The following is a 7,194-nucleotide window of genomic DNA, read 5'->3' as shown; positions in this document are numbered from 1 at the left end:
TTATCTGTAGAAGTTGAATTTCCCATTTTAATTAATTTAACGTCTCTTTCCTTCAATAGCTCCAGGTACTTTTGTGACCCAAATTGTCACCTCTTCCTTTATCTTTATCTTTATCCTTATCTTTATAGCATGCTCCCTCTCAATCTAACTAATCTAGAATGCCCCCCTCGTGGGCGCCGATTCTACCACGCGACCTGTGCAATGGTTTCATTAATGAGGTTCTAGGCATAAAGTTAGTTAGAAGAGATCGAAATAAAACACACAGACTCAGTTACCTTATTTCTATTGCCAGGTCCGAGACGGCTCCCCTCTCTGGCTCCGACCTCTAACCGCCCAGCAGGGCAGCAAGGATTACTCAGGGTTAGCAGGAGAGAGAGAGAGAGTGAACACGCCAGGGAGTAGCCTTTTATTGGGGAACAAGAAATTCAGGGGATAATTCCATCCAATGAAGGTTGAGGGGGGACTGCACTCCAAGGTCAGGGTCAGTGATTGGGCCCCCGGGGTCAGTCGTCAGTCACACCCCCACACGGACGGGTTCTCTCATCAGGAAAGGGCCGGGAAAATTCCGACACAGCCAGAAGCCTCAGACCCTTAACGGGAGTCGCCCAGTCACGTGTCAGGATGGCTTCCCACACAACATGTTTCTCCCAGTTAAATATCTCTTCTTGTTAGATTTAATTTTTCTCTATATATTTTTTGCATCTGCAGTCAACTCTCCGATATGATAACATAATCTTATATTTACTTTGTATGTGTGTGCAAAATGTAGTGTGTAGTATGATTTTGTACGTAAAAGTATGCTATACAATAGTACACAAGATTTATAGTTAAAATGTATTAACCTGTATTTGCAGCATTTTAATTCTTTTTTACAGTTTTCATCTCTCTTCGTCCCTTGAGTCCATTTTCTCTCATCTTGCCCACTTTTATGACTTTTATATATGTTGTGACAAAATAAAAATTATGAGAGGTTTTAAATATAATTACCAGGGTCATAGAAGAGAAAATAAACATTACTATTGTAATTATCATCATCATCATCATCACCACCACCACCACCATCGTCATATCCAAAGTGGCCAAGCCCTGATCCCATTCCTACCCCTTTTTATTTATTTATTAAGTTTTTATTGAAGTGCTTTTTAAATTCTTCCCAATGGCTTCAGTATGTTGGTGGGGCTGGGTTTGAACTTGTCATTCTCATTCTATAGCCACTCGGATTACAGATGTGCTATCATGCCTGGCTCCTGGATGTTTCTTGAAACTTTGATGTAAATCAATATGTGCCTTCTTTCTAAGAGTTTCCAAGTCGTATTTGATTCAGAGGCAAGAATTACTTTTTAATATGTTTATGTATACGAATGCCCTTCACCTCTAAGATTCTAGATTGATTCTGAGCATCACAAGGACATTAATTCACACCTTATACTCCAAATTTTTATATTTCCATTTGGAGTAAACTGAAGTCCACTTGAAAAAAGTTCATTTTAGGTAATTTCTGTTGAAAACAGGGTGGGAGAACTTCTTTAGTGTTTAAGGAATCAAACTATTCATTTCTGTTAAGATCTTATGATAAAATGAAATGTAAGTAGCCACTGAGTATTACAGAATTTTTTTTTTAACAAACAATTTTATTTTTCTGTCTGTGCACCAGACACCAGCTAATCAACTCTCAGAGTGTCAGAGAGTATGGAACGTGGCCTGGTGCTCATGTGAGTGTTCTCTAGAGCACCAAGTTAAACTACAAAAGCAATCACCTTGGAGAGGTGAGTTGTGCCACCCACACATGGACACTCACACCCACGTACAGGATCAAATCACCCTTTTATCTACATACCCTCCCTAGTGCAGTTCTCTCATCCTCATTGTGTAATGCAACTATTGATTTCTTTGACTTTTCTCACAACGTTACAGCCCACTACTTTTTCTCAAAAATTAATTATTACTTCATGAATTCTCAATTTAGTTTGTGTCTTTTTAAAGTTTGGTTACACATTGTGTATGTGAGTTGAGGCCTGTGCACTCCAGCATTCTGTGCAGATTGGCTAAATGTCTCTTATTTCCTCCTTTGCTCCCTTCTTTCCTTCAGATTTCACCCAGGAGTGCTCCACTACTGAGCTTCCCCCTAGCCCTTTTATTGTTATTTTTTGAGATGGGGTGACGCTGGCCTCAAACTTATGGTGACCCTGCCTCAGCCTCCTAGCAGCTGGGACCATAGAGATGTGCCCTTTTGTGCCCTGCAAATGGCCTCTTCCTTTTCCTTGGTGCCTTATTGGCCTGTTGATGACTCTGGGGCCACCACTCTGTCACTCGTGTTTCTTCTAAGTTTCATGTGTTGTGTTGTATGTAGGCACATTAAAAGGCATTATAAAAGTTGTAATTTGTATGTATTGTTTGGAGAGGCACCATCTCAAAATATACTTTGCTGTGTACTTAATTGAGTGGCTTTCTATTTCTTTTCTTTCCCTGGTGCCAGGGACCCAATCTTGCCTTGTGCCTGCTAGACAGGCACTCTAGCACTGAGCACTCCCCTAGCTCAGGTGGTGAGTTTCCTGCTGCTGTGTGTATGGACCCCACTGATGACCACTTTGGTATATGCAGCTCTGCAGGTTTTCCTCCATGTTTTCATCTGGTTCCTTTCTTAAACATCTTTAACAGCAGGGAATTTTAACCACTGATATCCACCTTAGCTTTTCTCCCTATGACTAATACTTAGGTGAAATATGCCAGAAAACCCAGGCTGGACTTCTCTCTGTGTTCAGGGTACCTCAGTAGCCCTGGGAACATCATGTGATGATTTTCTTCAAACACAGCCTGTGATCAAAACTAGGTAAGGAGGGACCCAGTCGGATGTCCTAATGTATTGGTGCCCCCTTCTGCACCTAAGAATCTTAAATAAGGTTCTCCAGAGACCCTCACCATAATTTTCTTTAAAACAGATATCAGGAAAATGTTTTGCAAAGATATCAATATGTGTTAGAATGAAGATGTGATGATGTTACTTTTTTTTTTTAGTAAAGTTTGGAAGATTTCTGAATAATCTCAAAAATGATTAAAAATTCAATTTCTTTAAACAACCAAAAAAAAAATTTATGTAGACTCCTACAAAAATAAAATAAAATAAACCTCCACTAAGTCAGCTCCCTGAATCTTCCTCAGGTATCCAGCCTCATCAGCCCCACATCACTGATAGAGCCTCAAATGGCAAAAGATTTCACATGGTACCCATGAAATTACATATGTGAATATCAATATTTGGATAATAGTCATAGAGAAGCTGTGTTGCAAAGGATTGTTTCCTTTCAATCTCTTTATTTTTAGTCAAGTTGAAGAAGTCAGAAAACCTAGTCTTTACCTGATGTTGGTAGTAATGTAAGGACCTATAAATAAATAGAACATTGTGAATTAATCAAGCATTGCTTATGTGCTGGTCACTTCTTCAAAGAAATCATATGGTAAACTTCAAAGGACCAAAATAGTGTGGGTAAACCTTCAAATCAATTCCAATTCTTAATCGAACAAAGAAAAATTTTAATAGAGTAAATCCATGTGACTTCATTATGTGTGCAAAAGACTTCATATGTCCTTCATTCCTTCATAGGCACATCACATCTCACTCTGGACACAAATACTACAAGCATGAGGAATGTGCAGAGAAGCCATGTAAATTTAAACAATACAGGATATCTCTGGTTTCTCTCAAAAGTATTCTCACACAAATGTTAATACAAACTGGAGATGGACCTTATGAAAGTACAGTATGTGGGAAAGTCATCAGTTGTTCCAGTGGCATTCAAAGACATGAAAAAACTCATACTGGGTGGCAACCTGATGAATGTCAACAATGTGGTGAAGCCTCTTCTTCTCTCCCAGGTGTTCAAAGACACACAAGAACACAGAGTGGAGGTAAACATTTTCAATGTGAGGTATGTAGAAAAGCCTTTCATTTCTCCTCTTTATTTAGAAGACATGAAAGAACTCATTCTGCTGAGAAATTTTATGAATGTAAACAAGGTGGTCAAACTTTTATTTCACTCACAAATCTTCAAAGGCATAGGATCACACACACAGGGAATGCACATTTCAAATGTAAGGTATGTGGGAAAGACTTTGCTTCTAAGTTGCTTCTGAGTTTACTTAGAATACATCAGAAAATGCATACTGGGGAGAAGCCCTACTAATGTAAGCAGTGTGGCAAAGCCTTTGCTAGATCCTGTTCCCTTCACAGACATGGAAGAACACATACTGGAGAGAAGCTGTATGAATGTAAGCAGTGTGGCAAAGCCTTTTCTAGATCCAGTCACCTTCACTCACATGAACAAACTCATACTGGAGAGAAGCTGTATGAATGTAAGCAGTGTGGCAAAGCCTTTGCTACATCCCATCAGCTTTATAAACATGGAAGAATTCATACCAGAGAAAAGCCCTATGAATGTCAACAATGTGGAAAAGCCTTCACTACTGCCTCTTGCCTTCAGATACATGAACAAACTCACCTGGAGAGAAGCCCTATGAGTGTAAACAGTGTGACAAAGTTTTTGCTAAATCCTGTGGCCTTCACAGATATGGATGAACACATACTGGAGAGAAGCCCTATGAATGTAAACAATGTGGCAAAGTGTTTGTTAGATTCAGTTACCTTCAGTTACATGAAAAAACATTCTGGGGAGAAGCCCTATGAGTGTAAGCAGTGTGGAAAAGCCTTTGCTACATCTAGTCACCTTCAGATTCATGGAAGAACACATACTAGAAAGAAACCCTTTGGATGTCAACAATGTGGAAAAACATTTTCTTCATCCCGTCATATTCACATACATGGAAGAATGCATACTGGGGAAAAGCCCTATGAATGTCAACAATGTGGAAAAGCCTTCACGACTGCCTCTTGCCTTAAGGTACATGAACGAACTCATACGAAAAGCCCTATGCATGTAAGCAGTGTGGGAAAGCCTTCACCCAGTCCTCTCACCTTCACTCACATAAACAAACATACTGGACAGAAGCCCTATGCATGTAAGCACTGTGGCAAAGGCTTTGCTAGATTCAGTAACCTTTCATGGAAGAATGCATACTGGAGAGAAGCCCTATGAATGTCAACAATGTGGAAAAGACTTTGCTACATCCTGTCTGCTTTACACACGTGAAAGAATACATACTGCAGAGAAATCGTATGCATGAAAACAATTGGTAAACTTTTCTGTTATTACTGTTTCACTCATATACATGTAGGAAGTTACTGGAGAAAAGTCCTTTGAATGTGAAATATGGTAAATCAATATTTCATGTCATCCTCAAAGACAAGAAAGTGATCTCACTGCTGAAAACGTGTGTGTGTGTGTGTGTGTGTGTGTGTGTGTGTGTGTGTGTGTGTGAGAGAGAGAGAGAGAGAGAGAGAGAGAGAGAGAGAGAGAGAGAGAGAGAGAGATACTGGGGATTTACGCTGGTGGTGCTCTACCACTGAGCTACATTCCAGTTCCTTTTTACTTTTTATTTTGAGACAGGGACTTGCTGCATTTCTTAGGGTCTTCTTGAGGTGATCAGGCTAGCCTCCAATGTTGATCCTTCAGAATCAGCCTCTCAAGTCTCAGGGATTAAAGGCATACACCACCACATCTGATTGAATAACTCTTTAAATGTGAAAAATATCACAAGTCATTTCTTTTTCCCTGTTGCCTTCAAAGCCATTTCACTCACATTAAAAAACAAACCCTGTGAATGTGGGAGATTTGCTACATCCTGTCAACTTCCCATCCCAGCCCTGTTTTCCTTCTCATATATGAAAACACTCATGGAGAGAAGCCCTGTGAGTGTGAGAAATGTGGGGAATCTTCTAGTTTTCTCAGTATTTTTCTAAGGACTGGGAAGATTCTTTTGGAATAAAAATAATAAATCCTATGCAAGTAAGAAATATTAAGGGTTCAGCTGTTCTAGTTTTGTTCCATTGTATGAAAGGACTCATACATGTGGGGCAGTATTCACCTTTCACAGTTTTCTTCAAAGACATAAAGAATTCACATCTGGGAAGATTCTTTTTCTCTCTTTAAAAATTGTAGTAAGACTTTCAACTTTCCAGGTCCCTTTGAACAGCATTTTAAAAAATCACACTGGAGAAATGCCCTGTATGCATAAATGTGGTGAGACCTTTGCTTGTTTCAGATCCATTTGAACTTGTTCAGACTTGAGGAAATTTTTATTTTATTTATTTATTTTGAGAAAACCACTGTAGGTGTGTGAAAAGGGTGTTTGCCTTCATTTCTTTTTCTTTTTTCTTTCTTTTTTTTTTTTTTTTTTTTTTTTTTGTCTATTCAGAGGTAATAAAAATATACCCTGGGGGCTGGGGATGTTTCTCAAGTAGTAGCGTGCTCGCCTGGCATGTGTGCCATCCAGGTTCGATCCTCAGCACCACCTACAAACAACGATGTTGTGTCTGCTGAAAACTAAAAAATAAATAGTAAAAAAATTCTCTCTCTCTCTCTCAAAAAAAAAAAAAAAATGCACCCTGGGTTGGAGAGGAGCACTACATCAGCATGAAGATTTGAAAGCCACATGTTTTTCTGGGTTAAATCTCTCTTATTGTTAGATTCCATTTTCCTGAAATTTTAAGTCTTGTGTCTAATGTTTCATTACATATTGTGTATGTTAGTTTAGGCCTCTCCACTCCAGCCTTCTGTACAGGCTGGTGAAATGGCTCTTCTGAACTCCTTTGTTCTCTTTCTTTGTTCAGATTTCACCCAGGAGTGCTCCACCACTGAGTTTCTCCACAGTCCTTTTAATTGTTATTTTTTGAGATGGGGTGAGGCTGGCAGCTGGGACCATAGGGATGTGTCTGTGTAACCTGAAGCTGGCCTCTTTCTTTTCCTTGATTCCTTTTTGAGCTGTTGATGACTCTGGGACCACCACTCTTGTCACTTGTGCTTGTTCTAAGTCTCATGTGTTCTGTTGTATGTAGGCACATTAAAGAGCATTATAAAATAATGTCATTTGGGTATATTGGTTGGAAGGCACTTTCTCAAAATATATTTTGCCCTATACCTGAGTTGCTTTCTCTTTTCTTTTCCCAGTTCTGGGGACCCAATCCTGCCTTGTGCATGCTAGGCAGGCATTCTAGCACCGAGCACTCTCATAGCTCAGGTGGTGAGTTTGCTGCTGCTGCTGTGTGTGGACCCCACTGATGACCACAACAGCAGATGCAGC

General features: G+C 39.6%; 1 pseudogene; it reads left to right on the top strand.

Moving 5' to 3' along the window:
- Positions 1–3,738: 3,738 nt before the first annotated feature.
- LOC139703498 (zinc finger protein 14-like) lies at positions 3,739–5,178 on the top strand (annotated as a pseudogene).
- Positions 5,179–7,194: the final 2,016 nt, after the last annotated feature.

This window comes from Marmota flaviventris, chromosome Y (genome assembly GCF_047511675.1).
Source record: "Marmota flaviventris isolate mMarFla1 chromosome Y, mMarFla1.hap1, whole genome shotgun sequence".
Classification (NCBI taxonomy): Eukaryota; Metazoa; Chordata; class Mammalia; order Rodentia; family Sciuridae; genus Marmota; species Marmota flaviventris.
This window is presented reverse-complemented; position numbering and strand designations above follow the sequence as displayed.